The sequence below is a fragment of the Hylaeus anthracinus genome, unplaced genomic scaffold (genome assembly GCF_026225885.1).
Source record: "Hylaeus anthracinus isolate JK02 unplaced genomic scaffold, UHH_iyHylAnth1.0_haploid 11981, whole genome shotgun sequence".
NCBI classification, from domain to species: Eukaryota; Metazoa; Arthropoda; class Insecta; order Hymenoptera; family Colletidae; genus Hylaeus; species Hylaeus anthracinus.
This window is the reverse complement of record NW_026534329.1, coordinates 4,789,012-4,803,213: the sequence shown is the minus strand read 5'-3', so window position 1 is coordinate 4,803,213 and position 14,202 is coordinate 4,789,012. Positions and strand designations below refer to the sequence as shown.

The following is a 14,202-nucleotide window of genomic DNA, read 5'->3' as shown; positions in this document are numbered from 1 at the left end:
TGTTCGCACACCTGTTGTCCGAGAGAGCGATTTGCTTAATTGGATCAAAATACCCAAACCTACTTTTATAGGCGATACAGTAAAAAACTGGATTTCTCTCGAAATTGTAAATGGCATGTGAAAGTTAATACGGTATAACGGCTTACGTTTGATCTGGCCATTAATGAGCTTACAAAGTAAAGGTAATTCGATTGCTATTCTGCGATCAGTCAGGCTGTCGTGACGAGCATATTTAATATTTAAGAGCTACTCTTTCCTTCAACCTTATCGTTTCAATAAATAAATTCCCTTTGAGAAGCTACGCAACATTGGTTCTCTCAAATGTTATCAGTACAAATAAATTTGTCCAATTCAGAGTTTTGATATTATAATAAGTCATTCGTTTGATTTCAGAAAATCAGCTATTAATATCAAGAATATTTACAGGCTTTTTAATTATAATACACAATGCTCAATTTGAGAAAACAGATCATTCTAAAGTTACATCAAATCTACGGTACGTAGACATTTTTCCACGTTGGACGCTATTTTTAAATAGACCAGTAAATAATGTCTAAACAAAAATAAAATTCAATATCAACGGAACCAATTTAAATAAAACATCAGCTCTGTCAAGAAAGAACCCAAAGATTCGACTAGCCTAAATATTCAAATATCCTCAAATTAAAAGCACTATCGAATCAGTAACGTTGGTATTCGATCATACGAGTAACTCCAAAAGTTTCGACGTTTTGTTTAAGCGAAGATTAGCCATTTCTGAGCGTCCAGGTCTTAGGGAAATCCCACGTAAAGGATACCAAGTTAACGAGAAGAAATCGTCAGGAACACGGTGTAGCACGATCACGGGTATTTGCATAACACGCGTTGGCACTCTCTAACGGGCAGAAAATTCAGGTCTCATTCAGACAGGGAAAAGGAAACGCTCTCGTGCTTTCCACGCGCGTGCTTGCGCCAGCATCCTCGTTACGTGCTGTATCCTCGACACGTGCACATAATTCGATGATAACGTGTGAGATAACGGAAACTCGCTCGCGGCCACTATTACTCCGCCCTAAGCGCGACAAACTTCGCGAATAATAATTGCGGGAATAGCTTGGTTGTTTGGGATTAATATATTCATGGTTATGCATGGTCTCCGCGAGCGGTACGCGCTTCAAAGTCCCAACCCTAACATTTTGGTTATCAGCGGGTAATTTTGAACGCGTTGTTTTAACAATTAAAGTTTGAATCTTGTTGAAATTTGAATTGAAAAACTTCAATCCTAACGTTGTGGTCCCGAGTGCATTTAAAACGGGTTATATTAAAAATTAAAATTTTTGAACGTGTGTAAACTTGTGGCGCGCATTGAAAACTTTCAATCCTTACATTGTGATCGTCAGTAGTAAATTTTAAATGAATTATGTGAAAAATTAAATTCTGAACCCCCAGTCTTGGACCACGAAGAAAAATAAAATTTTTAGTTGGATTTGATTAGCTACCATCTAATAAATGTATTTGTAACGATATTTTCCGTGCAACATTTTGCATGTACGACGATTCTACGCGTGGAATCGTTTGAAAAGGGAAAGTCTCCGGTAAAAGCTTCGCGTGGCTTTGATCACCTGGCACGACGAAGACGTTCATAAAAACGGGATGTGCTCCGATTGGTAATATCCCTGGTAATCGATCGTGTTCGTAGCCATAACTTCACACGAAGACTAGGATATCGTAGTTCTTAAATTCAAGTACAGTTATTAATTTCTACATAACTCGGGGCAAACAATAAGATTTGCAAGAAAGAATATCGAGAAAAATTGCAAATAAATTGTAAGAAGTAGACAAAATTGCAACGCGACGAATGTTGAAGAAAGTTTGGCAGAACAGTTGAAAAAAGGAAGTTCGAAGGAGAATCGGAAGATTAAATGCAAGGAAAATTGGGAGAGGCGTTACGGTTTGTGGGAAAAATGCGAGAAGAGAAGTTGAAGACCGAGGTGTTTGTCTGACGCCAGCATTGAAGTCTGTGCTCTTGGTGTTTCAGTCGTTGTCGCGATTTAACAAGATTTAAAAGCACCCAGGGACTCGAGGGCTCACGAGACAGAAAAGCGAGCAGCCAACCGAGCGGGGTACGGAGAAAGACAAGGGAGAGAGAATGGCCAAATAAATTAATGACGCAAAAGACGACCCATGGTCGGGCGCTATTAAATGCTTTAACGTGGGGCATTAACGCTTCGCAGACCACTCGAATTCCGCTCCGGCGAATGCATCTTAACCCGTACTTTTACAACCCTGACACACGGTATAACGAAATAAAATCCAAAATAAAAGCGACGCCTCTCGAGACTTCGGAACGTTTATTCGATTATTGCAAGGCGAAGCCATCCCAAGTACTTTTTACCTTTCCATCATTTTACTTAGATACTCTGAGGGAAGAGTGCACGAAAATAAATCTAAAGGAACAAAGTGGAATATGAAAAGGAGTTATAGGAAGAGAAATAAAACCACGAGTGTCTTTTCTGTCTTTGCATCGAACGAGGAAGCTAAAATTTTCAATTTGATGAAAGTGTCCATTGGCTGAATTATAATTCATTTGTATTCAGGTGGAGATAAATGTACAGAAAAGGGAATATATGTGAGAGGGACTAGAGTCATAAAATTAATTAATGTTTAGACAGTACTTTTACGGGATAGTCAGTTGTTGATCGAGGATAACGCAACGTATAAAAATTTGTGAAATACAGTAAAGAAAATACAAGCATGGAATATACTAAATAGCATTTAGGAGCGAGAGAATTTAACTAAGTTATACTCTACAATAATATTTTCTACTAAAATATACAGTTTATGAAAAAAAAATAAACAACGCTTGGAATTAAACCTGAATAATTCGAATTTTGACGTAAATTGAGCGTGACTGTAGATGAAACTAGTATTTGGAAATTTTGTTATGAAAAGAGAGATGTAGGCGTCGCCATATCTACTTTCACCAACGTCTGGATAATAGTGCATTTTTGGGTAGGGTCGATTATGCTCCAATAACACGAATCAAGTAGCGAAAGTTTGCGAATAGGAAGCGTTCGTGATTTCATAGATTCAACCAAGTTGGTTTCCTCGTTGCTCGCGTACATTTCCCTGCCGATATCCCGATTATTAATGCGATCATGAACTCCCATTATTGGGGGTTATTTCCGGTGTATCGAAGAAATAAATTCGAATAACGAGGGGCTGTATCGGTATTTTCACTCGCTTAGTGGTTTAATTATAGCGTCGAACGCGTGATATTTATTCGTTTGCGAGCCTGTATAAACGGAAATGCGGGTGTATCGAATGGATTGTTCAACATTCGCCCCTGTTAATTACACTCCGTGTTTATTACGTTTACTCGCTGTTCGATAACTTCCAATCGAGCAAATTACGATTAGTTGGTTTGCATGTGGTTAAACATGCTTTTTCTTGGAGTTGAAACTCTTGCAAAATAACTATCGAAGGTTTAGAAACAATCCTTGCACAATTTACAGAATAAAATCGCGGAGAAATAAATTGTTTGAAATGGTTAAAACGTGTTGGAATGTATTGACACTCCAAAAGTGAGTTTAATCGCGAAATTTCCTAGGAAAATAGATTGCTTTCAGTTTTAGAAAATTAAATCCAGTAAATATGTATCGGTAAGCTCAATTACATGCGAGGAATACAAGATACATATTTGTCATTCAATTTAAATATCATAGGTGTATTGTATGTTTTCTTATCACGCTTATTATTTGTATAATTTCGTGATAATATTTGTATACTAATTACAAAATAAGCATTTAAGCTTCTTAGATTATCACACAAGGCAATATTTGTCAAAATATTTTATCTGAATTTCTGTTCTGGCTATTAACATTAAAAAAAAAAGGAAAAAAAAAGAAAAGAAAAGCAACGTTTTGTACGCTTCGTTTTTGCTAACATAATTTCTATTACCTAATCCTTATATGTTCACGGTTCTACGTAAGCTACAATAACAAATTGACGAAATGCAAAAACATTTTGTCTCGCATAACTCGGGTTATCGTGAAATTACATCACAATTGCTATCGCAATTAACATATCATATATGTTCTTGTTATTTTATATAAATAGAGAGGTTATATTCCGATCGGTAGAAACGTCGGTCGAGTGATCGATCTACTGCATCAATCTTTTTATACATTTACATATACATATCTTTGTATACATTTCAATTTTACTATTCAAATACATCCTGTTTAACATTTCTTCCGCGTCTTAATTATTCGCCAACCTCGATCAATCCCAAATCCTACATAAATAGTAATTTGTAATTAGTAGCAAATAATAAAACATATAAGTAACCCGATGTCAGAGAAGATTAACACGGGTGTGATTAAGATTAATATTAATCTTGTTTGACATCGGTTTATTAATTGCTAGGCTGCGGATTTTATTCATTTACTTTATTGTTTAAAATATTTATCATTTATTAGATGTAGAAATTATTTCTATATATTTTAATTTACTTAAGAATTATTAGGTGCGAATAATGCATTTGCACGTTATGTTACATTAAAACATCAACCTCAAATAGAAAGTTGCATGGCTTTTCTCTATAAATAAATAGTAAATTTAGCTAACAAAGACAGATAATTAAATTTTACACCTGCTATATGCTAGTCACATTTGAAGAATCAATTTCATTTAAATTGCCACAGAGTTAGCGGTGCCACGAAATTATCAGAGTTCTCTCTACACTGAAATGGATTACACGGAGCAACTCAACCCTTTGGCACTGAATTGGATAACCTTCGTATGATAAAGCTCGCTTTGCCTCGTCCATCCCCTGGAAACGCTTCCTCAATGAGACACGAAACATGTACAGCGCTGAGCAACCACTCCTCCGCGATAATTTCTTTTCACCCCAAACGCAAAACAAAAGTTCCATTAAAACGGTGAGGTAGCGAACGAAACCTTCGTTCTTGCCATCCGACGAGCGATTCGGCTCGTTGCTTTCATCAAACCACCCCCCACAGGGGACAAACGACAGAGAGGGCTGGAAGGTTTACACCATCCGCAGAATAAATTCGTTTTAAATCGATACAGAGGATCCTGAGAGTTTAAAAAAAAAAAACGAGACTATTGTCCCATTTTAATCATAACTATATGGCTACTTTGAATTTCTTAAGTTAGGAAAGGATTGCAAGGAAAGCAATTCAGCGCGATTTTCAATATTTAAAAGACTTCGCTTGGTTTCGTCAAATTATATAGTATTCGTATAATTATATTTATATGCTTATAAATATTCGTACCCTCTATGTCTATTGAAGAAGTTTCAGCAAATTAAATAATACTTTTGGTATTACCAAATGAATTTATGTTTATACAAACATACACTTGGAAGCATCAAACTTCCCATTTAATTTAAACAAATTTCTCCAATAGACATATAGGTAACACAGAGGAAAATAAATTTTTCATTGTAGTTTAACGTTTTTAAAGTATCTCTACTAAACTCTGCTAAAAAAAAAAAAAAATTGACGAGGACAGTTGTAAATTTAACACATTCCTGTGTATACACGTATAGATGAACGTACCAACTTTCCAAAATTTACGTCAAGTACTCCGACTGCAACAAAAAAAATCATAAAACTTGCCTGGTAACTGATGAACAAACAAGCCGAACCCTCAAGTTGAAAAATAATCTACTACGTGCACCTTGTATTCTAGTTTGATATCAACTTATCAACAATCACTGTTACACCATTAGGGAGCAGCGACAGTTGACGTGGTGCAAAGGGGTGAGTGGGGTCAAAAGGAAATCTCAAGATCCACGCCACGTGAACGTCCACGGAGAGGTCCTCGAGAACCTTCCAGCCACTCTTTTCCGACCTCATTGGCAGCCCCGGTCAATAACTCATCGTCCCTTGCGGCGCTTCTTTCTTGGCCCTGTCTCTGCCCCTCTCGATCACGACTTTGTCGTCTTTTTCTCGATCAGAAGTCTGTTTCGGTTGCCCTCCCCGACCATCGAAATTGAATCTCCGCTCCCGAGCCACGGTAGGTATTAGCTGTAAATTATCGCGGTTCTTCCAGACGTCCACCTACGTAACTCGTCGACCAGAAGCAATCGGGCACCCTCCCCCACGGAGAGATCACGTTCCCCAATGCACACGGTTGGTTGCCTTCCGATCCGTCGTTCCAACGGATTATTTTATGGAGATATCATGCTCCGAAGAATTTTAAATTAAATCCGTGATGGTATACAGGAAGAATTTAATAGATTTGTTCTAAGTTTATTAATTTAATATTAAATAGAAGGGGTGGCATTAACACGTTCACAGAGATGTGCAACATTTTTTTTTAGGATAATAGGTGGCGAATAAAAGCAATACGTAGCGATCACTTTCGAATGGTTATTCGAATGAAGAGATAATGTTTTCTCTGTTCACTGTGAAATATTTGATTCTGTAACTGAAACTTGAATTTTATCGGAATGTAAACACACTTTGGTATTTAACTGAAAATGGATGTTTGTCTTTTATTCGTCGTTTCAAATTTATATTTAGATAAGTTCGTTCGTAACGAATATGTATTTATGTGTAAATATGTGAAAATAAATCAGGATATGCACACGTGTATACAAACACGAAATATCAAAAATAAAATTAATGTATTAGAGTCTACATTTGGAGTGTGAAACATCACCCAAATATTGCAATATTATCTGAGTGTCTTTCTTCCTTAAGATCCTAAACATTCTTAAAATTATAATATATTCTTATACGATAATTTCAATTTATATATTATTTATACACCACTCGTGAAAGTAATCGCAATTATATCCGTACCCTTTTACAAACTCGCTTTATTTATAACAAAGGAAACCGATACACGCCAGCAAGAAAAGTATAACGCTCGGAACACGTACGCGCAAGCACGAAGGGGTTAATATACCCGGAGAAGAAATTCTGTAGCATAACTGATTGTGTCCTATTCGCGAGGAAACTAGAAATCCAGGACGGTGTATTACCTTCAATTCCCGAGGCCTTCAACTTTTGCATTAGCATGGAATGGCTTGCACAGTCAAAGGCTTCACGGAAATCGGTACGAGCGACACGGGTATCGTGGCCTTTATGTTGGATACGTGGTGACGAAATAATAGCAGGTAAGTGGCAAACGATCGGCCGGATGAAAAGCTAAGCCACGAGTAAGTTGTTCGCGACGAATGCGAATTTCGCACGCTGAGAGACACTTTCCGAGGCTTTCGGCTGTTGTCCGAGACTTTACCATAATAATTCGAGTAATAATCGTTTACAGATCGCTGACGATAGCGTGTCTCGGAGCACGGTTCACGGTCGTCGAGGAAATGAAAGGAAATTACCCGAGCAGGAAACGAGACGTCGATAGGAAGCAGCCTGAACGAATAATTCGTTCTCTGGTGAGACGAACCTTGCACGACGGTTCTACAACCTGTTGAATTTCGTTTTTGAAAGCGCTCGGGCTTGATCCTTGGTCCCTTGATAAATTATTCGTCGTCGTGGGACGCGCATAGTTTAACACAGGATCGACGTCGATCGAGTCGACGTCACTTTACGGCTTCCTTCCGATAATGTCGACAATTGGAATTAATTCCAACAGGAGGGAACCATTTTCTTCGCGTTCTCTATCCGTTTGGGTATTGATAACTAAATTGAGGGTGTTCGTGCATTTATGACAATTATAAGAAAATTATGCACGAGGATCTGTGTAAATGCAAAAATCCACGAAACATCGACGATAAAATGCGTGTTACACTGTTTAAAAGTGAAGATACATTTTCATTTGAAATTATTGACGATTATTGTGAAATTATGGAAAAATGTACGAGGACGTGTGCGAATGCAAAAATGTACGGAACATCGACAGTAAAATGTGTGTTACACTGTTTAGAAATTAGGACATATTTTCAATTTGGAATATGATTATTTATGTGTACCTGTACAAACATAAATTTGTATAATACAAAAATATACATAATGTATCTTGAATATAATCAACAATTAATATAATAATACCGTTATTTCGTATCGCACAAGTGCACGTGTACCTACTGGTTACGTTTAACACGTATTTATTTATTAGTTCGCATCGTAAATCCATAAAATCCGCAATTTATTAATAACGTACATCCGTTGGAAAAATCCATGAAAATAAAATCCATCGAAAATAAAAGTTACACTTTTTGTTACAGTTTCGAAGGGGTTAAGACGAGGACGAGGAAAATTCCGGTAAAAGTGGATATCACTGGACGAATCGGACGAATTAACGTGGACAGAGGGGTGTGGGGGGGTTCGATGCGCTATGGCGGAGGGGAAAGCAAAGTAATTTATGGGTTACTCGTTCGCGAGAGCCGCGAACGCGAAATCGCGAAAGAAACCTGACTGGATGTCGGCGCGTCAGAGTTCGATGTGTGCGATTACATAAGCGAGCGGTTATGTTCATGCATTTTGCATCGCATCCCGAAGCTAGCTCGTAACACCTCCGTCGTCCACGAAATTCTAATCGAACCCCGCTCGAGCTAGTTGAAAACGCGCGAGTGGACGCAACGTTTTGCAACAATTGCGACCATCGCGGTGTGACTCCCAAACTAATCAATTTTTTTACCCGAGACCCTCGATACTGCTTTAATTGAAGAAACTCTAACGGCGCACCTATTAATGCGTACCAAAATTTAATTTAAAAAATAGACGGGACTCTAATTTCTTATTAAATGAAATAAGTTTCTCCCATGTTTAAAGAAAATGCTTGAAAAATTATCATATTATTCGGAATGAAAATCATACGTAAGTTCAATGAAATAAAACAATGTATAACAAAACACTCGGCACAGTAAATGTAAATATATTTTAAATACAATTTATTGAATATATAATTTTAAATATATCCGAAACTAATCATCAACTTAAAAAATAAAATAAAAGAATCGAATCCAATTAAACATAAATGATACGATGCGTAAAAGTCCAACAAAAATCTACTGATAATCTAAAGGTACACTTTAACAACACTTGAAAATTTCAAATCCTGAAAGTAAAATAAAAATTCAGATCCCATTGCTTGAACATTCACGGCACACTAGCCGTCTTCGCGACACGGTGGTTAAGAATCACTGACGTAACGGATTTACCGTTTCCAAGTCGGTGTCTAATTCTCGGAAAAGGAACGCGGAATTTATAATGTCGCCGCGTGGCGACTGGGCAAGAAAGCACCGCGGTAATTGAGTAATTAAACGTACAACCGTGCGCGTCGACTACGCGAGGAGCTCGACAAAGGATATCTCACGACGTTAAGTGGGCCTTCTTAAAACGCGCATGCAGCGATGGAGCGCTTTTTGCATCCATATATTTTTTTTTAATTACTAGGAAGCTATTTCATTTCCTTTCTTTGAAATGTACGTATTCGATCTATGGAATCGGAAAAGTGAAACCGTGTACTGTACAAGAAAAATGATTAAACTTAACAACGTAAAGATGAGGAATAATTTGTTTCGTCGACATTTCAGTTATCAACAACAAGTTGGCAGCCAAATTACTCGTGAAAATTTATACAAGCCTGACACTTTGTTTTGATACGATTGAAAATTATTTTTGTTGAATTTAAACCAGTACTTATTCCTGCAATTTCGTAAAATTCATAAATCTTATGCAGATTTACTTTCTTCCACGTCTCATCCTCGGGATTAATTTATTTAATTCATTAATGAAAAGTCATGGCGATCAACGTGTTAACCAATCTTCTATGTAAACCTAATTCTACACGAATCGACTCGAGCATGCCGGAGACGCATCGTTTATCAACGTTCCCACGAACTTCTCCCTCTGATCGAATATATCCAACTTCCATTGAATCACTCCCTCCTACGACGCCCACGCGGCGCTTGAACCTAAATTCGACGACGGGAGAACGAAAGATTTGCATGAGGTTAGACTAAGGGTCGCCAAACTACGGCCTGCAAGGAATGATTTTTAAATGAACTCATTGTAGTATCACGAAATGACATCAATATTCATAATACCGTATTTTACGGATTATGGCAGGCACTTTTTTTTTCTTCGAAAAATTCCCTCCAAAATTCATGTGCGTCTTATATTCGAAATTAATATAAAAATATCCAGTGCTTGATCTAAAATACCCGCCAGTCGTAAAAGTGGCCGTATAGAGGCAATCTAATAATAAAAATGTTACTTGTTTTTTAAATTACGGTAGTTGGCAGTAGTTGTCTTAGGGACCTTGTCGATGGCTCGTAGATGAAACTCGAAGATATATGAAACTATTATCGATCAAATATTTAAAAAAAATAGCAACAAAAAAAAAAAAACTCAACCTAGCCTGGGTTAATGTATCATAGCAACTACCGTTCGTTTAAGTACTTTCATGAATGCATTTCCATACACGAATTAATATCAACATTCAAACATTTTAGCACCTTCAAACTGACATACAGAAAAATGGGATTATTCCATACAATTTATATTTAATTAAAAAACCAAAATGGCCCTTTTTGAACAACTCTCACATTACGATCGCTTTCTGTAATAGGCCTAACTTATTTGTTATTCTTGAGAAAATCGGTTTTTTGTGAGAAATGACCAGATTTGCCACCTTAATTAGTTTACGGGGGCACGGTTGCCGGCTCGCAACAGGTAGGCAACGTCACTGCTCGGCTACAAGATATGCAACGCTGAGAAATTCGGCAACGCCGCCAACTGGTTCACTTTCTCTCGGCCGGCGAACTCGAAGACCGTTCTGGCTCCCTTCTTGTGACGCGTGTGCTCCATTGCGCACGCACGCGGCGCACACACCGAGACGCTTACACGTTCGCGCGCGTCACACCGCGCGGATGTGTGAGCGCGTACGTGCACGCGGCGCACGCCCCTTGCGCTGAAACGCCTTCACACAGTCTAGATCGTGACAAATCGATCTATAGATCCGGGTACGAGCCGAGAGCACCGGATCTCGAAAAGATCAGGCACCGTCGAACACGGGGATCGAATTCGCTGGAGATCTGGTGTCACGGAATTCCTTCTGCCAGTAGGTCAGTGATCGTTGCATACCAATTAGTGGATAGGTAATTGTAGTCGACTTCCACGATAGCTTACGGATGCTTGTAATTGAAATTTTGTTCATTTGCTTGGTCGATGCAGTCTGTACGCACGTAATTTCCTTATGGATCTTTATAGATCCTTATAGATCTTGGACGCGAATGTAACGCTGACCTTCGAATGACCTTGAGTGGAAAATCGCGAAACCGAAACACCTGAATAATTTTACGGAAAACCGAATATAACTCTATCGTACTTTGACTACTATACTACTATAAAGAGATCTATAGCAATTAGAGATAAATAATAATTACCGAACATGATCTAGACACTTCGAAACACGTGACACGGTTAATAAAATCAAACATGAACTGTTGATTGTTACGAACGTAACTACTTTTACAAATGTACGCAGTCGCCATGCTTTCGAATTGAACGATAATAGCGACACTAGAAGATCACTTTCGTTTGAAGCTCGGAATGTGATCGCACTCTACGGAGCGATCGATAACTATTATCAGTGATGCAACGCTTCTTTTTCCGTATCGCAGCCATTATTATCGTGATTTTTCTGACCGAACGCTCCAGAAGCGTATAAATAAGTGGGAGGATTACCGGTCGCCTTTGTTGGCGTTCTCGCGCCATTTTTAGCTCGGACTTTATGTTGGGCGATCTCGGGAATTAATAGACTCGGTGGTGCGCGAGTCGATAAAATGCTGGTTAGTAACATTTACAGTGGCATTTAAAATCTATCGCAATTCCGCGCTGATTGAACAATGCGTGCAAAACGATTGCGGGCGTTCCCAACGGCACGTATGCAAAGTATCCGTCAAAGAAACTACTTTTACTCGCATGTGCATCCCCGTTAATGATCTCGAGGGAATGGCAATCCCCGTGACGATGAACTCGAGTAAACACGCTCGAAATCAAGCGTGCATTCAGCTGTTTACTTTCTTGTTATCGAATGCAACAGGACATTTAAATATAAATAGTATCCCAATATCTATTCAATATGAATTAATAGAAAAAAGGACTGTTTAAATAAATATTGACAACAACAGAACTAAGATACTGGTATAATTAAATAAATAACATCACTTTTCTTCATTTTACGAAATGTACAGAACTTTTCGTATTATAAACCTTTTGATAGTATTTGCAAGTTAATATTAATATTATATTAATGTAAAAAATTTGTCATGTTGTAAACTACTACCAATTATTAAATTTATGTATTTAATTCTTTACGTAAATTCATTCATTCGTTTCAATCAATTATCTTGTTTACGCGAGGTTACGTTGAAAATGGTTAGAAACGATGTGGAGTAGACTTAAAGGATCCAGGACGTCGACGGTGCCGTAATCAGAGCGATTAGGCGTGGCCGCGATAAGCACACTATGTTCCGCGGTCGTTGCTTCAACGCCACATAAATAGTTTCCAGACCAATCCATCGTCACTTTCAAACTTGCATGTCGAAATGTAGATTCACGATTTTGAAAGTGCACGATGGGACCTTTGCACTCGAATCCAAAATGGCCGCTCCAAGATGACCCGTAACTCGCAAATAAAATTAATATTGCCGAGAATGAAGTTTACAATCGCGGGAGAAATAAGCCGGTCAACTGGATTTTCGAAGCAGAATTTAATTTTGGAATTTCCCATTTGGGTGAGTGATTGTCTTAAGCTTGGATTCCAAATTACTTTGTTTCTTTAATCTTAGTCCACATCTCGCGCTCTATCGAAACAGGATACACAAAAGCCACAAAGCAGATAACAGAGTGGCGATAGCAGGAAAAATAGGCGAGGTGCAACAGCTGTTTTCGTTACAAAACTTTGTTACTAAATAATGAATCTCTGAAAGCGTTCTCTGAAAACAGTGGCGACTGGCTAATTAAAAGAGAAATTAATAAATGATGAACTATTTTTATTTTTAACTTACCAGTAATACGCATTTTTGCTTATTTATTAATTTCACTTTTGAGTTGCCAGTCGTCACTCTATTTACAATTCTATTTACAATTCTATTTACTATACAAGAAGAATCGAACGCTTTCATATCAACTAAATTATTCATATTTTCAACTCACAAGTAACAGGCATTTTATAACGTACTCTTATTCGATACTACATATATATATAATAATTAATTATCAAGCTGTCTTAAGTAGCTGGCGACCAGTGTACACAGTACAAGCTACTGTTACTCAGAAAATACGACTCTAATTAATTAACCGACCTTACTTAGATAACACATTTATTACAACGTAACAATACGATCGTTTATCGAATTGCCGAACCAAAGAAAATCAGAAGACTGCGACAACTTCGAGAGGGGTAGATGAACTTTCACCGCAGTTAATAATTCGTTTATTTTACAATCGCAAATGACTTTCTAATTCTGCTGCCACTTCGATTACAATTTCACTGTTTTTCGAATGATTTATTACTTCACGGTTCGTTTCGCGTATTAATAGCGTAGGCTGAACCGACGAAGTCAAAGGAAGAAGTTGAAGATACGAGAGCGTTACGGATTGATGTACACGCACACAAATGCTCGATATCCTTTATTGGAAGATACTATTCGCCTAATCGAACCTCCACTTCGACGATATTCACACCAACAGTGCTCTGCGCTCCATGTGTGTCGAAATCAGAACTTTCCTTCGGTGGAGTGCGTTAGCGTTTCTTCGAGGTACCTTGTTTTGTACTGATTAAAATTACAAAGCAGCACGTTGTTGCTTTATGGCGACTACGCGATAATTCACCATGTAAATGTTTTCAAGAGAAGGAATAATCGAAAATATTCGAGTACGACTGAATTGAAGCTCGTGCCAGAGAAATCATATTTCTCTCGATTAAAGTTATTTGTAACTACTATGTAGAATCTTATTAATAAAATTAGTAGCTTCTTCGACGGTAAGAATAGTTCATATCTTCAGATAAAATATAAAAAATATGAATTGTTCTAGAACCCAACAAAATATTTTACCTTTGGACACACCTTTGCTTAATACTTTATCAGATAGTAAGTTTTACAGATTATTTTTAAAGACTACCCTCTGTCTCTGGCAAATCGTTAATTAAATACAGCATAGGTCTGATGGATGGGAAATACCATCGATTCATGAAATATGCAAACGTATCGAATTAAAC

At 37.7% G+C, this 14,202-nt stretch overlaps 1 protein-coding gene across 1 annotated transcript in view; it reads right to left on the bottom strand.

Annotated features, from left to right (window-relative positions):
• Positions 1 to 14,202, bottom strand: part of LOC128885526 (RNA polymerase II elongation factor Ell) — a 255,314-nt gene that overhangs the window by 85,260 nt on the left and 155,852 nt on the right. The gene's annotated exons all lie outside the window — the stretch shown is intronic.